Below are 20055 nucleotides of genomic sequence, written 5' to 3' on the forward strand. Positions count from 1 at the left end.
GGTTAATTGCACGCCCTTCACCAGCTCTTCTGCTCTCCTGGGCAGGCTCTGATAACCTGCCCCCGAGAGGTGGGGAAGGCTTTGGTTTATTGGGTGATAATGTTGCCATTAAAGCCATTTACCATTATGCCAAGAAACATTTTATTTTATTTTATTTTTACTAAATAACAAGATATGATAGCAATAACAAGAATGAAATGCAATTATGTTCCCAACTGATGGTTAGTTATTCTCAAGCACAAAACCCACAGAATAGGACCTAACCTATTTGCTTCCCTAAAAGGCCCCAATACATGCAGAAGTACACACCCTCCTACAACCAACTGTTTTCTGGTTCCAGTGTGAAATTCCATTAACGTTTTCACTTAATTTATCTCATTTAAACTGTCTATGTTCATGAAAATTTAACCCAGCAATTCCCTGTTATACAAAGCATAACAAAGTATGAATATTTAAATACAATGTAAATAAAACACTTTATCAATTATATTTTTGTATTCTAAATTAGTGACTTCACTTAGCATGTCTGCCTTGCACAGCACCACACTATTTTTCAATTAAAGGTCCAGATGTTTCAAAAGCTCCAGTAGGCAAAGGCAGTTATGAGAAATGCTTTATCTGCATCGTAATCATCACCACCACATCAGCTCCAGGCTGCATTAACATACTCATGTTTTATTCCAGCTCCCTTTCTAACAGAGCAGGTAATTATACAACACAGCAAAGAAACACAATCCTAAGAGCTGGACAATTTCCGTACAAGCATCCACCTGAGCAACACATTTTCATACATAATCTTAAAATCGGAGGGAACTGCTTATTAGAAACAGTTGACCATTCAGGGTAATGTTTTAAAAATAAGAGTCAATCACATACATACCAAATTTGGCCCCAAATACTCTCAAAGTGCAGGAAGCCTTGCATAGACACATTTATGTATACTGAACACCAACCAGAAGCTTGTGCGTATGAAAACCATGATTGTTTGTTATAATCTAAATCATTCATACTCATTTTTAATGCCAGTGTTCTCTCTTAAATAAGTCAAGTCTCTTTTTGTTCTTGCTATCCAAAAATGACAATTCACCTGAGCTGAGACTGAGTAAGGAGAGCCATTGTCCCTGTACCTATTAGATAAAAAAATGACACAAGGGCAGAACAAAATGCAATTCTGACTGCTGCAACAAACATGCTATTGCATTTATTACTTAATTAAATGACTCCCTTTCCCCCAAATGGAAAAGAATACCCTGTAAGAAACACTGCTTTGCTTAGTAAACACAGTATAATCTAATGGGAAAATATAGTTCCTTGTTGTTAAGAAAAACTAACAAAATCACTTTAATTATAATTTTTTTAAATTATTCTACCCGTATTTTTGTATTTTGAAATATTCCGAGAGGAAATGTCCTAATGAAGATGCTATTCAAAAGATAAATGCCTTTACAAACATTAAAACCTCCGCCGGGTCAAATCCTGGCAGGTAACACTTCAGCATCTGAAAGCAGACAGCTTCCGTTCCTTTCTGAAGGAACCCTAGGTGGAACATTTTTAATACATCACCATGTCACTTTTTAATGTGCCCCAATCTATTAACCACATGGCAAACTAACAGGGATTTTTAAAATATGGGTTTTATGGCTTTGTGCTGGTGATTAATTAAATAAATAGCCACTGTTTCACAAATCATCCCTCTAATTAGTCTAAAACCGACACTTTGCATTCACTGGTACTGCCGCCATCTGAAGCTCACAGAAGGGCAGGAGTGGTGCGGCACGGTCGCATCTCTGCACTTTGGAGCCCACTGTCGCGGGCTCCATGGCTGGCATCCCACCCTGCCACCCAGAGGCAGAGGTGCCATCTTTGCAGGTGCTGCAGTCAGCTGGAATTTGATTCCAGCTGCTCAGAAAAGATGTTCTCCTTAATTATTCTCCCTTACCCTAAAGGAAACAATGAAACAACAAAGGAATAAAAGTGCAACCTCCAGCTGCAAACAGATGAGGTTTCACCAACACAGTTCCCAGACTGAGTAAGAAAGTTGGTTCTGGTTATCTAGTTTAGGAATAAGTATGGTGCTAGGTCAAACAGGCTTTCCTTAGAACTCAAAACATGCCATTCTCTTAAACTCAGATATTAAGGAATTACTTCCAAATCTTATTACTTAAAAGACTGAGGTCACTTTTAAAAGCTGATAGGAATTCAATCTAACTTGTTTTAGTAGCATATTTTTTAAAATGGTAATTCCTCTGAAAGCAAATTAAACTTAGAGATAATTTTTAGTGCCAGGAAAAAAAAAAATCAAATGGGAATATCTCGAGAATCCAATTTTCTTCAGGAAATACATTAATCAGTTTCTTAATCTTAGTATTTAAACTTCATTAGGTAGGTTTAGAGAAAGGAAGGAAGGAAGGAGAGAGTCAGTGGGTGGGAAAAACTGAAGGAAGGAAGAAGGAATGAACAGAGGGAGGAAAAGAAGAAGGAAAAGAAAAGGGGAACAGGTAAGGGGGAAGGGACTAGGCAAGAAATGGGAAAATTCAACAGGAATAACAGTCCCAAGTGTGCTACAGAGTATTCTATAGAAAGGCTGTCCTCATTTCCCCTCTAGGAGACCCTTTCTAAGAATGGGAGGAGATGGGGTATAGTAAAAAAAGCATCTGGTCCCTGAAGCAAGATAGACTAAAGGGTCCTATGCTCTTGGCTAAATCATATAATCCTGTTTAGCCTCAGTTTCCTTCCATACTGTACAGGATTTTAGCCCTTACTCTACATAAATTATATAGGGACATGAGAGGCTGTGACTAAAGCATCTAGCATATTCCTTGCACAGAATGATCAATAAATGGTGGGCATGATGGTGGCCATGAGAAATGGGTTGAAAGCAGACTCTAAGTTACTTATTTTCACCCTCCAGCACCTTCGTGAAAGAGCCTAGGTGACTGTACCAACACTGCACCTGCTATATTTCAAATATGAAAAAGAGAGACGAAAGCACAAAATGTACATGAACACAGAATTACCATATACGCTCACTGTACTGAAGAAAACCCAAATCCCCATCAACTAAGAAGAAATAGTGTAGTTTCTTTAACTTTCACCTTTAATGGGCACAGAGAAAGAAGAGGGGTGTTTCTGAGACTGTTTATATGGAGAAATTGGAAGGAAAATGAATGAGCTTTCTGAGGATGTGGAGAAAAAGGAACACTCGTGCACAGTTGGTGGGAATGCAAACTGGTGCAGCCACTGTGGAAAACATTGTGGCGGTGCCTCAAAAAGTTAAACAGAAAACTAACCTACATTCTAGCAACTGCACCACTGGGTATTCACCCAAAGAATAAAAAACACTAATTCAAAGGGATACACCCCTATGTTTATAGCAGCATTATCTTCAAGAGCCAAGATAAGGAAGCAGCCCAAGCGTCCATCAATTGGTGAACGGATAAAGAAGATTATCCATTATCTTGTATGTGGATTACACACACACACACACACACACACACACACACACACCAATATATACACACAATGGAGTATTATTCAGCCATAAAAAAAAGAATGAAATCTGCCATTTGCAATGAATTCAATGAAGCTAGAGAGTATTAGGATAAACCAAATAAGTCAGTCAGAGAAAGGCAAATACATATGATTTTACTCACATGTGGAATTTAAGAAACAAAACAAATGAGCACAAGGGAAGGAAAGGGGGACAGACAAGCCAAGAAACAGACTCTTAACTATAGAGAGCAAACTAATGATTACGAGAGGGGAAGAGTGTGGGGGGAATGGATGAAAGAGGCGATGGGGATGAACAAGGGCACTTGTCATGATGAGCACCGGGTGATGTATGAAGTGTTGAGTCACTACATTGTATACCTGAAACTAAGATAACACTGTATGTTAACCACCTGGAATTAAAATAAAAACTTTGAAAAAAAAAGAAAAGAAAATGAGCTTTGGATTCAACAAGATCTGGCTTGAAATCTGGCTTCATTACTTACTAGGTGTATAAATTCAGGCATGTTTGTTCAACTCTGAGTGCCTCAGTTTCTCCTTCCCCAAACGGGGAAAGTAATATATACTTTATAGGGAAGCTGGGAAGAGTGAATGAATTAGCACAGTAAGCACTCTGGCATATATTAGACACTCAAATAGTTTCTATTTCATTAAGCTGAATCACTTTAAACTGATGCCAGTCAGAGTTTATTACCTACAAAAACTGTAATTCCACATGGTTTCACCTAATACTACAGTGATTGAGATAGTAAGTTTCCACGAACTGGAAGAACAAGTAAACATTCTCAAGAATGCAATGAATTAAATTATACTCCTATCAAAATAGGAAGGCAACTAACATATAAAAGGTGTGTGTGTGCGTGTGTGTGTGTGTGTGTGTGTGTGTTAAGTATCAAACCCAACACAGGGCTTGAACTCACAACTCTGAGATCAAGATCTGAGCTGACACAGAGAGTTGGATGCTTAACCCACCAAGCCACCCAGGCGCCCATAAAAGGCATCTCTTAAGACTGCCTCATGATTCCAATAATATAGCAGCTAATATTTATTAAAAACTTACAACATGGCAAATACTATCCCATATATTTGATGTCTATAATATTAGCTTAGGTAATCCCAGAAGAACTCCGCAAAACAGATTCAACTATTCTTCCCATTTTACAGAAGAAATGGAAGCCTAAAGAAATGAAGTAACTTGTTCAATGTCACACAGCTGGTAAAGCCATGTCAACCTGGAGCCGTCTAACCCCTGAGCCCCAGTTCTTATTCACCAATTCAAATAGCCTCTGAACATTGCAAAGCTGCTTGTTTTGCTTTTAGTAAAATTACGGTTGGGAAAGGGACCAGAATAGGTATTTTTCCAAAGAAGATATACAAACGGCCAATAAACACGACAAGATGCTCAACATCACCAGGTAGAAGGAAAGTGCAAGTAAAAACTACAATGAGTTTTTTTTTTTTGTTTTTTAGCAACTCATACCCATCAGGATGGCTACTATCAAAAAACCCCAGAAAACTGCAAGTTGGTGAGGATGTAGAGAAACTGGAAACCTTGTACACTACTGGTGGAAAAGTAAAATGGTAGCGCCTCTGTGCAAAACAGTATGGAGGTTCCTCAAAAAATTAAAAACAGAACTACCAAATGACCCAGCAATTCCTCTTCTGGGTATACACATAAAAGAACTGAAAGCAGGGGCTTGAAGAAGCATATGTATACGCATGTTCACTGCAGCATTCTTCACAACAGCTAAAACATGGAAACAACCCAAGTGCCCACTGACAGATGAGTGGATAAGCAAAATGTGGTATATACATACAATGGCATGTTTCTTGACCTTAAAAAGTAGGGAAATTCTGCAATATGCTACAACATGGATGAACTCTGAGGATTAGGCTAGGTGAAATAAACCAGTCACAAAAAGACACATACTGTACGATTCCACATATATGAAGTACTTAAAGGAGTCAAAATCACAGAGACAGAAAGTAGAATGGTAGTCGCCAAGGGCTGGGGTGGAGGGGGAAAGGGGAGTTACTGTTTAATGGATACAGAATTTCATTTTTACAAGAGGAAAAGAGTTACGAAGACAGACAGTGGGGATGATCATACAGTAGTCGCCCCTTACCAGCAGTTTCGCGTTCTACAGTTCCAGTTACCTGTGGTCCACTCTGGTCCCAAAGCAGACGGATCCTCCTTCTGAAACGCTGTCAGAAGGTCAGTAATAGTAGCCTAACGCTACATCACAATGCCTATGTCACTCACCTCACTTCATCTCATCACGCAGGCATTTTATCACGTCACATCATCCCCAGAAGGGTGAGTACAATAAGGTATTTTGAAAGAGAGAGAGGCTACATTCACATAACTTTTTTTTTAGTTTTATAACTCATTTAATGGCAACTGGTAATCATCAATTAGCAATGGTTATTTTCAAAAGTTACTACACTAGCTGTGCTGTCACTTCTCCAGGACGATCAGATACCTGGAGTCACAGACATTTCCCACATATGATGCACTGTATAAATCTGACTTGGTTTATCACCAGCATTGATAAAACCAGATCGAGGAAAAGAACTAGGTCTGGGGACATATGCATGGTCTTAATATATCAAATGTTTAGCCTGCCCTGATTATTACAAAATCAGAGCAGTGAGAATATTCACAAAGTTACAGTATATTGTTATAATTGTTCTATTTTATTATTGTTAATCTCTTACTGTGCCTAATTCATAAATTAAACTTTATCTAGGTATGTATGTATAGAAAAAAAAAAACAATAGTACATATGGGGTTCAATACTGTCTGCAGTTTCAGCTATCCACTGGGGGGTCCTGTGGATAAGGGAGGACTACTGTATGATAGGATGAATGCATTTAATACCACTGAACTGTACATTTCAAACTGTTTAAGATGGTAAAACAAAAAACAAAACAACAACTTTAAAAAACTGTATGACGACAAGAAGCAAATTCTTTACAAACCACTTTCTGGGCCATCCAAAGGATGGACATATCAGAAGGGAAGCAAGCCCCAAAAGTGAGAGTATCTCATACCAGCACCTGCAGTGATTAGGATGGTGGTACATTAAAAAGCTCCACTGTAACCATGGCAGTCTAAGGAACTACTTCTCCCATATCATAGTGTTTATTTAAAAAGAAAAAAATAAATGCAGACACGTGTCGAAATCTGCAGAAAAAATCCTAAAGTTTTCATCAAACAGCTGCTGTGTTCCCATTATGTTATAGTCAAGCCTTTTCACTCTGTGACAAAGGCAACATAGCGTTTCATTTATTTGTTCATTTATCTACTTATGTTTACATCTTACTTCCTGGATCCTTTCATGTACACAGTGCATAAGTCATCACAGAAAGGGAAATGGCACTGACAGTGGATGCTATGAATCCACTCCCTTTAAAAAAAGAATTCAAGTCAAGGAAATCCCCAAACGCCATGTTTTCAAAGCCAGGATTGTAAAAGCAATCACACTTGCATTTAAGGCTTCTTGGAGCCGCCTCTGTGGCACCAAAATCCACCAAAGATAAAGAAGATGTTTGTGCTAAGTTGGGAAAGTGGAGACATCAGCATTTCTGCCTTCAGCCCATTATTTCTGCTCTCCAGACAGCACCTGATAAAGCATCGAGAGTGTTCTCTTCTGTGCAGCCACTGCTCCTGTGAAGCCTGTGTTCGGGGGGTTTCCCTGGGGTTTCCTTTCTGACAATTGCAGCAGAGACTCTGAGAGGAGCCCAAACGAGCTGCCTTAACCTTCCCGTAAACTGATATTTCCATAGAGGATTAAGACAAACGTTTCAAATAAGCCAATTTCCTTTACTAAAAAACTAAAGTGACAATAGTAGTACCAAGAGAAATATACAAAGACAATGAAAAGACACACTTTTCTTGTCTTTGGGCATGCAAAAATACAGAGCAAAAGGTTACATGGAGGTGGGCTACACGATTCCCTCTTATTTCTGATACTTTACACTGGAGCCTAATGAAAAGTTATACAAGAATTTCACTGAGGCCTGGTCTACCGGGGGAAGAGGAAAAATGTCTAAATGATTCATATTATCTGATATATGCTGATGCTGCATGGTATATATTTCTGTATTCTTGTTTATTATAGATTTTTCTATTCAGAAGAAAACAACTGTATCTCTTATCTAATAAGGTACTTCCAGAACTCTGGGGATGCCAAACAGTTCCTTGTTGAACTGGTAAGAATGAAAATCCCTAACTATCCTTGAGGTCCCAATAGAAGGGAACAAGCATCCTTCTCCTCAAGTATGCTAGGCAGCTCCCGTGGGCCACAGGAAGTGAGAACTCCCTCTGGTCCAAAGAGGTAGGGATATATATGCTCCCGGACTAATTAAACAGAACACAAAAGAAAAAGCCAGAGCAGAGAAGATCCTTATTAAATCCAAGTCCTGGAAAGCCGAGGGGAGCAAGAGGGCCTTCTTGGCTTTGCTCACCTGCCAAGCCTTATAATGCTTTTCTCCTCATCTTCTGATACTGTGGTACCTGTCTTGCCTTTCCCTTTATGGTTGTGTCTCCCACATACCCATATTTAGTTTTACACTGTTACATGTATAATGTGAGATATTTCACATTTAACACTCTGTATTAACACCTTGAACACTTCTGGAAAGAGAATGGCTAAAATTAAAAACAGCTAACATTTCTCTATGTGTCAGGCACCAGGCTGAGCCCTTCACATATATTACCTCTTTTGATCCTCAAAACTGCCCTTACTTATTCCATTTTACAGATAAATAAATATTAAGAAGTTAAAGAAATCACAAAAGTCACATAGCTAGTGAGAGAACTCAGATGGAAACCCAGGTCCTAAGGGACTTGAAAGACCACAATCTTTAACTTATTATAATTTGCCCCAAAACCAGTGTATATTTTTAAAGCTTTCTTGGGAGGGGAAAAGCCTTCTATTACATTTTGAATCAACATTTTCATGAAATCAAGAACAATGACATATTTATGCATAAACTGTCTCTATCTTTCTCATCCTTCTAAAATACTCTTTCTACGACATTTAAGACAAAACATTAAAAAAAATGTTCTAGATTACTAAAGAACTTCTAATTCAGCCATATGGCAAAATATGTACCCTGACCAACAGTCTAATGAAAAACAACTAAAGAACTTGATAAAATGTAAAAATATTCATTTTACCTAGTTCAACAGGTTGGCAGTGTTTGAGGAATTCACAAAGGCCCCAAAATTAAGTGAAATGGGCAACCCAGAAAAGAAAACACAACATAAGTTTTGCCAATATTGATGGTATTTACCAAACAAAGTGATAGGAAGTGTCTACTTTCTTGGTCAGGTGGATACCCAGTATAGCCCATCCATAATCTGTAATAAAGTTGGAACCCCAAAGACCTACATGTGAAAGTAAATTAGAATTAAGGTCCCCCACATAACAAGGGAAAATTTCGTGTCCCAAACAAACAAATAAAAAAAAATTATTTTCTCCTGAGAATTTATAACCACAACTTTCATATAAGATTTTCATGCCAAATTCATATTACCTGATGGATGGACCAGAAAGACTCCAATCAAGAATTTAAAGTTATCCTGGGGGTGCCTGGCTGGCTTAGTCAGCAGAGCATGCAACTCTTGATCTCAGGGTTGTGAATTTGAGCCCCATGTTGGGTACAGAGATTACTTAAAAAATAAATGGAAGGAAGGAAGGAAAAGGAAAACGAAAAGGAACAGGAAAAGCAAAAGCAAAAGGAAAGGAGGGAGAGAGGGAAGGAAGGACGGACCTAAGTAAGCAAGTTAGTTAGTTGTCCTGGGCTGTTAATAACCCCAGGTACCAGGCTAAAGCTAACAAAGCCTTGTAGGAGGAACCTATATGACTCAGTAATCTCAAAAGAAAAGTTGCAGAAAATAAGTTGTTACAGCCTCAAATCATAAAACATAGAAAAGCATCACGTAAGAGGCCCACAAAGACTGGAGCCAACAAAATGATCAGAAACAGAACATAAAATATAGGTTGAAAGAAAAATTTTAAAGTATTAAAAATATGAGTAAGAGCAAGAAACTGTAAAATCTCATCCAGCTTGCAATCTGGTATCATGGTTGGGTAAGAGAATGTCAGTATCCTTGGGGGATACAAGCTAAAGTATTTAGGAGTGGATGGCAATTTTGAAATGGCTAAATAAAACATAAGTAAAGCAAATACGGAAAAATGTTAACAATTAAACATAGGTGGTAGGTTTAAGGGTGTTCACTGAACTACTACTAGGAAAATCATTATTAACGTTTCATAGGGGCGCCTGGGTGGCTCAGTCGGTTAAGCGTCTGCCTTCGGCTCCGGTCATGATCCCAGGGTCCCGGGATCGAGCCCTACATCAGGCTCTCTGCTCCGTGGGGAGCCTGCTTCCTTCCTCTCTGCCTGCCTCTCTGCTACTTGTGCTCTTTCTCTCTGTCAAATAAATAAGTGAAATCTTAAAAAAAAAAAAGTTTCATAATAAAAAGTTTTTAAAATTACCAAACAGATTTTTAGAAGATCAAAACGGAATTTCTAGGAATGAAAAATACAATGACTAAAACTACAAGTGCAAGGTATGGGTTCCATAGCTGAAAAGGGAATATGTGAACTGGAAGAGGGAACTGCAGAAATTACCTAGAATGTAACCTGAAGAGACACAGAGAAAATATGAGAAGGAGGTTAAGAAACAGGGAAAATCAAGTAACATTCTAACAAGTTTAACTAGAATTTAAGAAGAGGAGGGAAGAATAAGGTGCAGAGGCGATGTCTAAAAAGAGAGTGGCTGAGAGTTTCCAGAACTGGTAAAAAGATACCACTGCACAGACTCAGAAAGTCCCGGGAAACCCAAAGAGGAAAAGCAAGGAAAAAAAATCTGCGTTAAACATGAAACTGCACATTTATCAGGCAAATACTAACCAAATGGAGCTGGTATAGCTATGTAAATGGGGAGGGGGTACCCTAGAGATAGAATCACAAATCACAAATAGTTCAATTTACCAGGAAACAATAATTCTGAACTTGTATGAACCTAAAAACATAGCCTCCTAATATGTAAAAGAAAATCTGTCAGAACATTAAGGGAAACCAGGTAATCAGCAAAGTGAAAGATTCTAATGTATCTTTGTCTAATTGACAATGCAGACAGATAAAAAAATATCAATAAAAACACAGATTTTAACAACATTAACAGGCTTGACCTAATGGACATATTTAGAATCCTGCAACTAAGAGCAGCAGTTGTTCCAGCATTCCTTCTGGGTTCACAGGTAATATTTATAAAAAGGGACCTACATCAGTAGACACAAAACCATGCTCAACAAATTTCAAATAATTGGTATCATTAGGCCATCTTCTCTACCACAAAACAATAAAGTTAGAATTAATAACTAAAAAGAAAAATTATAAAACCTAATAGGTTTGGAAATTTAAAAACACATAAATAATTCATGTATCAAATAGGAAGTAATAGGTATAAAAAATACCTAGAGATAGACATATCCAAAAAGTGTGAGATTATGAGATAAAGCTGAAGGAAGAAGGACCTATACCTCTACATCAGGTAAAAACTGTAATGATTCCCCCAACCTACCTATGGCCATTTTGCAATTATACACTGACAAAGAGGAATACCAACACTTCAAGAACCACTGGACATCTTTGAAGCTAAAAGTGGACCATGGCTATACTATAGTCCCATTCAGGAGTGGCCTTAAAAGACAACAGTGATACTGGGGTGCCTGGGTGGCTCAGTTGTTAAGTGTCTGCCTTCGGCTCAGGTCATGATTCCAGAGTCCTGGGATTGATCCCCCATGGCATGCTCCCTACTTGGTGGGAAGCCTGCTTCTCCCTCTTCTACTCCCCCTGCTTGCGTTCCCTCTCTCACTGTGTCTCTCTCTGTCAAATAAATAATTTTTAAAATCTTAAGAAAAAAAAAAAGAGAGAGAGACAACAGTGATAGGGAATCTTCCCAATAGTCATGAGTTTAGGACATGTTTGTTCATCTTCCTTACGTCAAAGTGAAGGCATGTGTCAGGGGGTTAAAATATGTAGACTTGTGGGAACTTGGACCTCAGTAGAGTCCTCATTACCCTAACCAGTAAGAATGACTGACTGTGCAAACAACAATGGTTTATGCTGAACACCTCCTTTCTTTCTAGGACTCTGGAATTTTGGTATATGCTAGGCAGAGGGTGCCCATGTGATGCGCTTCCAATAGAAACTATGGGCACTGAGTCTCTAATAAGCTTTCCCAGTAGACAATATTTTGCTCATATTGACAAAACGCATTGCTGGGAAGAATTAAGCATGTCCTGTGTGATGCTACTGAGAGAGGACTCTTAGAAGTGTAAACCTAGACCTCATCCCATATGCCTTTTCCCTTTGTTGATTGTACTTGGTAATCACAGATGTGAGTACAGCTATATGCTGAGTCCTATAAATCCTCCTGGTAAACTGCTGGCTGGGAAATTCTCAACACAGACTTGCTTTGACTTCAGCCAGTCTCTTTGTTACTGGTCTCTCCAATGCTGGCACAATGGACCCATGATTAGAGCAGCCATGGCGGCAGAGACTGAGGCTATATACAGGCCCAACACTATTATTTCACACTCAACAAGGCTGATATTGCTACCGCCTACTGTCAAATATCCAACCTGACAGCAACAGAGAAAAAGGCTGGGTCCCTAATACAGCATCATCACTAAGACGACCAACCAGCCATTTGGTGGCAAGCTGAACGCACTGGATCCCTTCTACTCTGAGGGTGGTTTTGGGAGAGACCAGCACTTATTCCAGTATGGGCTTGCACTTCCTGTCAGTAGTGCCTCAGCTAGCACCAATATCTCAGACTGTTTGATCCACCAAAGTGGAAGCCCACCTAATATTCCACCAGACTGAGGAATCCACTTTATAGCAAAGGAGATGTTAACAGTAGCATACAACCATGGGGTCCTTTGGACATATCAGATACCACACTACCCAGAAGCTGTCAGTGTAAAAGAGTGATTGAACAACACGTTGAAGGTACAGATAAGGCACTAGCTCACAGATGACACCCTGTAAGCCTGGGAAGCCATTTCCAGGATGTTACATATATACTAAAAATCAACAACCATTATATGGTATTTTGTCCCCAGCAGATAAAATACATGGTTCTAGGAACCAAGGAGAAGAAGCAAGATTAGCCATTATGGAGAATGCTTCCTATCTCTGGAAATCAGGGCTCTGTGGATTTAGAGAACCTGGCTCCCAAAGCGAGAACACTTCCACCAGGAGACACAGCAAAAGTCCCACTAAATGCTGGACTATGGCTGCCCCTCATGCTCCTTGTGTCAAGTGATATCAGGCAAGAAGAAAAAGCACAATCCTGACAGGAGTAATTAATTCTCATCAGGAGAAGGTAGGGCCGCTGTTACATAATAGGCAGGAAGGAACACATCTGGCCAGGAAATCTTCTTGTGCATATTTTGTTCCTCTTTTGCCCAATTTTGCTGGTAAATGGACAAATGAAGCAGCCACAGCCTTGGACCAGGGACCTGGACCCTCAGGGATCAGGGTCCGAGTCGTCATACTATGAAAGCCACCAGAGCAGCAGAAACGCTAATTGAGACTGAAGGGACTAAAATGGATACCTGAAGAGGTGGATGGTTATCAGTTGTGACCTTAGGAGCAGTTGCAGAAATGCGGACTACAACTTATTCCACTAACCTTCCTTGTATAATTTTCCCCAAAGAAAAGAAGCCCCCACAGATGCAAAGGAATGGTCCCAGAATTCTAAGAAGCAAATAAATACAAGTGGCACCAAGGGTAGTCCCTGGCTGCACCACCCAGAGGCCATCCTCAGGAATGAAGGGCAGATTCTCCAACTGCTGGGATGGCTGCTATCAGCTGCTAGTCCTTTCTTGGAATTAAACAGGCTGATAGAGCCCCCTTGTCCAAGGGCAGGGCAGCTAGGACTCAGTGATAAGTCAGATGCAAGGAATATAAAACCTAGCAGTCTTACCCCAACTTGCGGCAACCCTGAAGTGTCATCCTAATTTCAGAGTGCCCCAGGTGTCAGCACTACAACTCTTCCTTCTATCCATGACAAGCTGTTTCCTCCTCTTCTCCCCATAGATGTTGATCCAAAAGCATTCTGTAATAAATTTCCTGCATGTGTATCTCTACTTCAGATTCTGCTTTCCATGGGACCTAACCTGCTACAACAGATTATTAGCAAGTTCTAACAAACATTTAAAAACAGATAATGCTACTATTTCCCATATTATTCAATGGTACTGAAAAAGAATAATTCCTAAATCACTCTATAAACCTACCAAAACTTTGTAACAAAACCTGAGACCTGAAGTGCCTGGGTGGCTCAGGCATAAAGCATCTGCCTTCGGCTCAGGTCATTATCCTGGGGTCCCGGGATCAAGCCCCACATTGGGCTCCTTGCTCAGTGTGAGCTTGCTTCTCTCTCTTCCACTCCCCCTGCTTGTGTTCCCTCTCTCACTGTCTCTCTCTGTATCAAATAAATAAATAAAATCTTAAAGAAAAAAAGGATGCATTCATTAAAAACAAAAACAAAAACCTGAGAGTATGAGATAGGAATACTATAGGCCAAATTTACTTGTGAATAAAGGAGGCAAAAATCCTCAAGAAAATATTAGCAAACCAATTCAGCACTATATAAAAGCCAGGATACTCGATGACCAAAGTTTGTTTTATTTTGTCATATGCAAGGCTAGTTAAACCAAGAAAATGAATTTATATAATTGATCAGATCACAAAATTAAAGGAAAAAATAATATGGCAGTATACATAAATATAGAAAAAGCACTCAGTACATTCAACACTCACTCATGATTAAAATATGATAGGGGCGCCTGGGTGGCTCAGTGGGTTAAAGCCTCTGCCTTTGGCTCAGGTCATCAAGCCCCGCATCAGGCTCTCTGCTCAGCAGGGAGCCTGCTTCCTCCTCTCTCCCTGTCTCTCTGCCTACTTGCGATCTCTGTCTGTCAAATAAATAAATAAAAATCTTAAAAAAAAAAATGATAATCTTAGCAAACTAGGAGTAAAAAGGACCTTTCTTATTCTAACATAAGCCATCTACCAAACAAAAAACATCATTCTTAATGTTGGAATATTGAAAGTCATTTCTTTAATGTCAGGAACATAGCAAGATTACTTTTTTCAGCACGGTATTAGGGGTCTTAGCCAGCTCAGTAAGGCAAAAAAAAAAAAAAAGTATAAGGATTAGAAAGAAAACAGAGAGACTATCATTATTTGCAAATCACTGACTCCAGAGAAAACCAAAAAAGGTATTAAATAGGATTACTAGAAGTTTACCAAGGTTGTTGAAATTAAACCAATGCAAAAGAATCAACTACCTCTGTTAATGATGAAAATCTCCGTGAGGTGAATAAATATAATGGGGACGAGGAGAAAAAGAATGAGGAGGAGGAAGAATGAACTGCTATTCATATACACCAGCAAGAAACAGACACTTATTTAAACGATATTGGGAAAAGAATAAAAAAAATTTTAAGTATTTGTAAGTTCATCTAAAAAGGACAAAGACTTCTATGGAGAAAACTATAAAATCTTATTAAAGACATTTTAGAGCATTTAAGTAAATGAAGAGATATACATGCTTAAAATAGTAAAGCTATCCCAAATTAATCTACAAATTCTAGTCCAATCAAAACCTTAACAGGAATTTTTTAAAAACCTGACAAGCAGTTTCAAAATTTATATGGAAGGTTCAAGAATACACAGGATGCTCATAATTAAGGGAAAAAAAAAGAGTTTTAGGGGCCTGATTTACCATATATCAGAAATTGTTTTAAGTCTGAAATAATTAAGATAGTGTGATATTAACCTAGGGAAAACAAACCACTGTAAAAGAAGAGAGTGCTCAGAAACAGTAGCACACAAAAAGGGAAGTTTGATACATATGACTGAGTTAGCGCCATGGACCAAGGGGAAATGAAATTTAAATAACAAATGCCCAGACAACCAATCAACCATTCAGGAAAAAAAAGTGAAATTGCACCTTTACCTCACATTACACATCTAAAGGAAAAAGGAAAAAAAAAAAAAAGAATTCCAGACAGATTATTTAAATATAAAAACTTAAATACAGGGTGCCTGGGTGGCTCAGTAGGTTAAGCCTCTGCCTTCAGCTCAGGTCATGGTCTCTGAGTCCTGAGATCAAGTCCCACATCGGGCTTTCTGCTTAGCAGGGAGCCTGCTTCCTCCTTTCTCTCTCTCTCTGCCTGCCTCTCTACCTACTTGTGACCTCTATCCGTCAAATAAATAAATAAAATCTTCAAAACTTAAATACAACAGGGGCACCTGGGTGGCTCAGTGGGTTGAGGCCTCTGCCTTCGGCTCAGGTCATGATCTCAGGGTCCTGGGATCGAGCCCCGCATGGGGCTCTCTGCTCAGCAGGGAGCCTGCTTCTTCCCTCTCTCTCTGCCTGCCTCTCTGCCTACTTGTGATCTCTATCAAATAAATAAATAAAATATTTTTTAAAAAACCCTTAAATACAACATATGAAATATTTTTATGATCTTGGGGTAGGGAAGGATTTCTCAAATAAGACAAAAAAGTATAAATGATGAAGCAAAAGACTCATAAATTCGATACATTAAAAATAAATTTCTGTTCATCAAAAAAAACACCACAAGGCACGTGGGTAGCTCAATCAGTTGAGCATCTGCCCTCAGCTCAGGTCATGATCCCAGGGTCCTGGGATGGAGCCCCCCATCAGGCTACCTGCTTAGCGAGGAGCCTGTTTCTCCCTTTCCTCCCCACTCATGCTCTCTTGCTATTTCTGTCTCTCTCAAATAAAGGAATAAAATCTTTAAAAAGAAAAAAAACACCACAAAGATAATGAAGACAAGCCACAAATCAGAAGAAGATTTCTGCCATAAAATGTTTGGTATCTGGACACATAAACATGTTTACTATCCAGGGGCACCTGGGTGGCTCAGTTGGCTAAGCGTCTGCCTTTGGCTCAGGTCATGATCTCAGGGTCCTGGGATCCAGACCCACATCAGGCTCCTTGCTCAGCGGGGAGCCTGCTTCTCCCTCTCCCTCTGCCTGCGGCTCCCCCTGCTTGTGCTCTCTCTGTCAAATAAATGAATAAATAAAATCTTTTTTAAGAAGTTTATTATCCAAGATACATTTTTGAAAATTCCTTCAAATCAGCAAGAAATGATAAACAAGGGGGCAGCTGGGTGGCTCAGTTGGTTAAGGATCTAACTCTTGATTTCAGCTTAGGTCATGATCTCAGAGTCATGAGATCAAGTCCATGTCAGGCTCCACACTCAGCAAAGAGTCTGCTTGAGATTCTTTCTCTTCTTTTCCTTCTGCCCAGCCCCCCCGATAAATAAGTAAATCTTTCCAAAAATGATAAACACAAATGGGCAAAGGATTTGAACAGTGTTTCACAGAACAGGAAATATCAATAACCAATACACACACACAAAATTCCAGTTATAATCTGAGAAATAAATTTATCACAATGAGATATAATTTCATACCTGCAAGACTGGAAAAATTAAGTCTGCTGGGATAGTTGGGACACTTAAGCACTGCTTTAAATGGGAATAACCACTTCGGGAAAACAGTCTGTTATTATCTATTAAGGCTGAAGCTGCATTCATATCCTATGACCCTGTAAGTCCAAATCTGCATGTATTCTGGAACAGGATTTTTGAAACCATGGTCCTGAGGGTTAGGAAATCAATTTAGGCAATTCTGACCAATTTTTTTTTCAAGATTTTAATTATTTATTTGACAGAGAGAGAGAGAGAGAAAGAATGAGCAGGGGGAGTGGCAGGCAGAGGGAGAGGGAGAAGCAGACTCCCTGCTAAGCAGAGAGCCCAATGTGGGGCTCCATCCCAGGACCCGGGGACCATGACCTGAGCTGAAAGCAGACACTTAACCGAGTCACCCAGGTGCCCCAATATTTCTTTAATTAACTACAACAGACTAAATTAGAATAAAAAGTATCAGAGTACCTTTGCATTTAGTGAAGGTAAGTATTCTTAGATGAAAATTTTGCTTCCAAATGTTATATATTCATACATATGTGTACATCACACATTACAGGTATGTGTGCTGGGTCAGGATATAAAATGTATCCCCCATTATGGATGTGATTCATGGTCAAACATGTTTCTAAGCCTCTGCCTTGGGTTAATTCTTGCACATGTAAATTATTTATAAACAGTAATGTTTGTGGTAGCAAAAACAACCCAAATATCCATCAACAACAGAACTGATAAATAAATTATAGTATACTCATACAATGGAGTTTCTCCATTAATGAAAATGAATTAACTATAGCTATAGGCATCAACACAGGTGAATCTCAGGAACATAATGTTGAGAGAAAAAAGTTACAGAAGAATTTAAAGCATAATTCCTTTTAAATAAAGTTCAAAAATGCATTGTTTAGAGATACAAACATAAGGGATAAAGCTATAAGGAGAATCAAGAGAATTAGACACTTCTGTGAGTGGGAGCAGAGCAAGAATAATACACAGGGGACTTCAAAAGTCAAAGTAATGTTCTTCCTCCCACACTGAGTGATGGGTACATGAGTGATTACTACACAATTATTTATATCTTGGATATATCTTTAAAATGTTTTTCTGGGGGTGCCTGAGTGGCTCAGTCATTAAGCATCTGCCTTCGGCTCAGGTCATGATCCCAGAGTTCTGGGATCAAGCCCTGCATCGGGCTTCCTGCTCTGTGGGGAGCCTGCTTTTCCCTCTCCCACTCCCCACTGCTTCTGTTCCTTCTCTCGCCATCTCTCTGTCAAATAAATAAACAAAATCTTTTTCAAAAAAATGTTTTTCTGCATTTGCTCAATTTTAATTTTCAAAAAATTTGAAAATTTCAAAAAATTTCTAATTTTTTTAAAATTTCCAAAAGATTTTATTGATTATTTGACAGAGAGATAGAGAGCACAAGTAGGTAGAGCAGGTTCTCCACTGAGCAGGGAACCCCAAGTCTCCCAGGACCTTGGGATCATGACCTGAGCCAAAGGCAGCCATTTAACTGACTGAGCCACCCAGGCACCCTAATTTTCAAAAATTTAAGACATTTGTAAGTAAACCATATCTATATTTCAAAAATGGATAAGGAGCCTCACAAGCTTACCAGCTTATGTAGAAAAGAAAAGTACTCAATTATTCCCAAGTAACCAATAATTTCCTTTAAGGACTTAGGGAGGGAGGAGGGGAAAGAGAACTGTATATGTGCTTAAAAAGCATTTTTAACAATTTCTCCTCATATTCTTTTCTCCTCAAATTCTCCAGTCCCCTACAGTTTACGAATCAAAAAAACCCCTGAGAGCAGAAGGCTGAATGCTAGAGACAACTCATTATAGAACTACCAGGAATCAAGGAACAGAATGTTTGCAGAAAAAGCAATCCAAAATTCCTACTAAGTTTAATTGAAGTTCTGGAAAACCTCAAAAGGATTTCAGTTGCTAATTCAAATGTTGTTCTATATTTGATTAAATGCAAGACTATTACTCGAACACAAAGACATAATCTTATGGTTATATTGTCAAGTATTAATTTTTTTCCAGAGTAAAAGAAAAAAGAGTACTAAGTGATTTCTAAGGGAGAAAATACACACCTCAAATGATATTTTTCAACAAAGGCAAAAAAAAAAAAAAAAAAAAAAAACCAAAAAACAAAACAAAACAAAAAAACCAAAACATGCACCTATTTAATACAGGATCTTATAAGCGCTGCCAGAAAGGGTCAAGGATGCAAAGATGTTTTCCAACTCTGCCCTCCTTTATTTTACTCTTTAAAATTTGTCTTAATATTCCCTGCTTGGCATGGACACTGCTAGCTACATTTTAGCGATGTTTACATCTTGAAATTTAAAGAATGATGAACACTTACTTAATGCCAACTTTTAGCTTAATGTCAAGTATGTGCTGGTGGTCGTGACAATAGCAACAATACTGGAGAAAGCAGTCAGAGGTGCAGAAGTAGAAATGAAAGAGGTAAAATGAAATTGCTATATTATTCTATATATTATTGTATATTATAATATTCTTATATATATATGAAAATCCTGTACGAATTAAAAACTATAAATCGAATTTGGTAATGTAAAGGAATACAAAATTAACACAGAAATCAGCAGCCTTAATAGACACAGTTAGAAAGAGAAAATAAGGCCCCATACACAATAGCAACAACTGCAAATATCTAGGAATAAACATAAGAAATATGCAAGACATATTAAAAAAAACTTCCCCAAATAAATAAATTCAAAATCCAGAAGTTATAAGGGAAAAAAATAAATTTCACTCCTCAAAGATTTTTTTGTGTATGGTTCAAAAAAAATCTATAAACAAAGTCAAAAGATACACAAAATAAACAATAAACTGGATTACTCTCCCTAATATATAAAGAACTCCTAGAAAGTAAGAAAAAGATCAAGAGTCCAATACATCTGGGAAGTTTACAAAACTGTCAAGGTTCTTAAACAAATGAAAGGCCCCATCTCACTCATA

General features: G+C 38.5%; 1 protein-coding gene and 1 non-coding gene across 8 annotated transcripts in view; both read right to left on the bottom strand.

Annotated features, from left to right (window-relative positions):
- MAPKAP1 (MAPK associated protein 1) overlaps positions 1 to 20055 on the bottom strand; it is a 243423-nt gene that overhangs the window by 150094 nt on the left and 73274 nt on the right. The gene's annotated exons all lie outside the window — the stretch shown is intronic.
- LOC116872899 lies at positions 6045 to 6176 on the bottom strand. Its single transcript, XR_004383701.1, has one exon. It is a non-coding gene; the product is annotated as a small nucleolar RNA SNORA72 (small nucleolar RNA).

The sequence above is a fragment of the Lontra canadensis genome, unplaced genomic scaffold, assembly GCF_010015895.1.
Source record: "Lontra canadensis isolate GAN:19392208 unplaced genomic scaffold, GSC_riverotter_1.0 scaffold30, whole genome shotgun sequence".
NCBI classification, from domain to species: Eukaryota; Metazoa; Chordata; class Mammalia; order Carnivora; family Mustelidae; genus Lontra; species Lontra canadensis.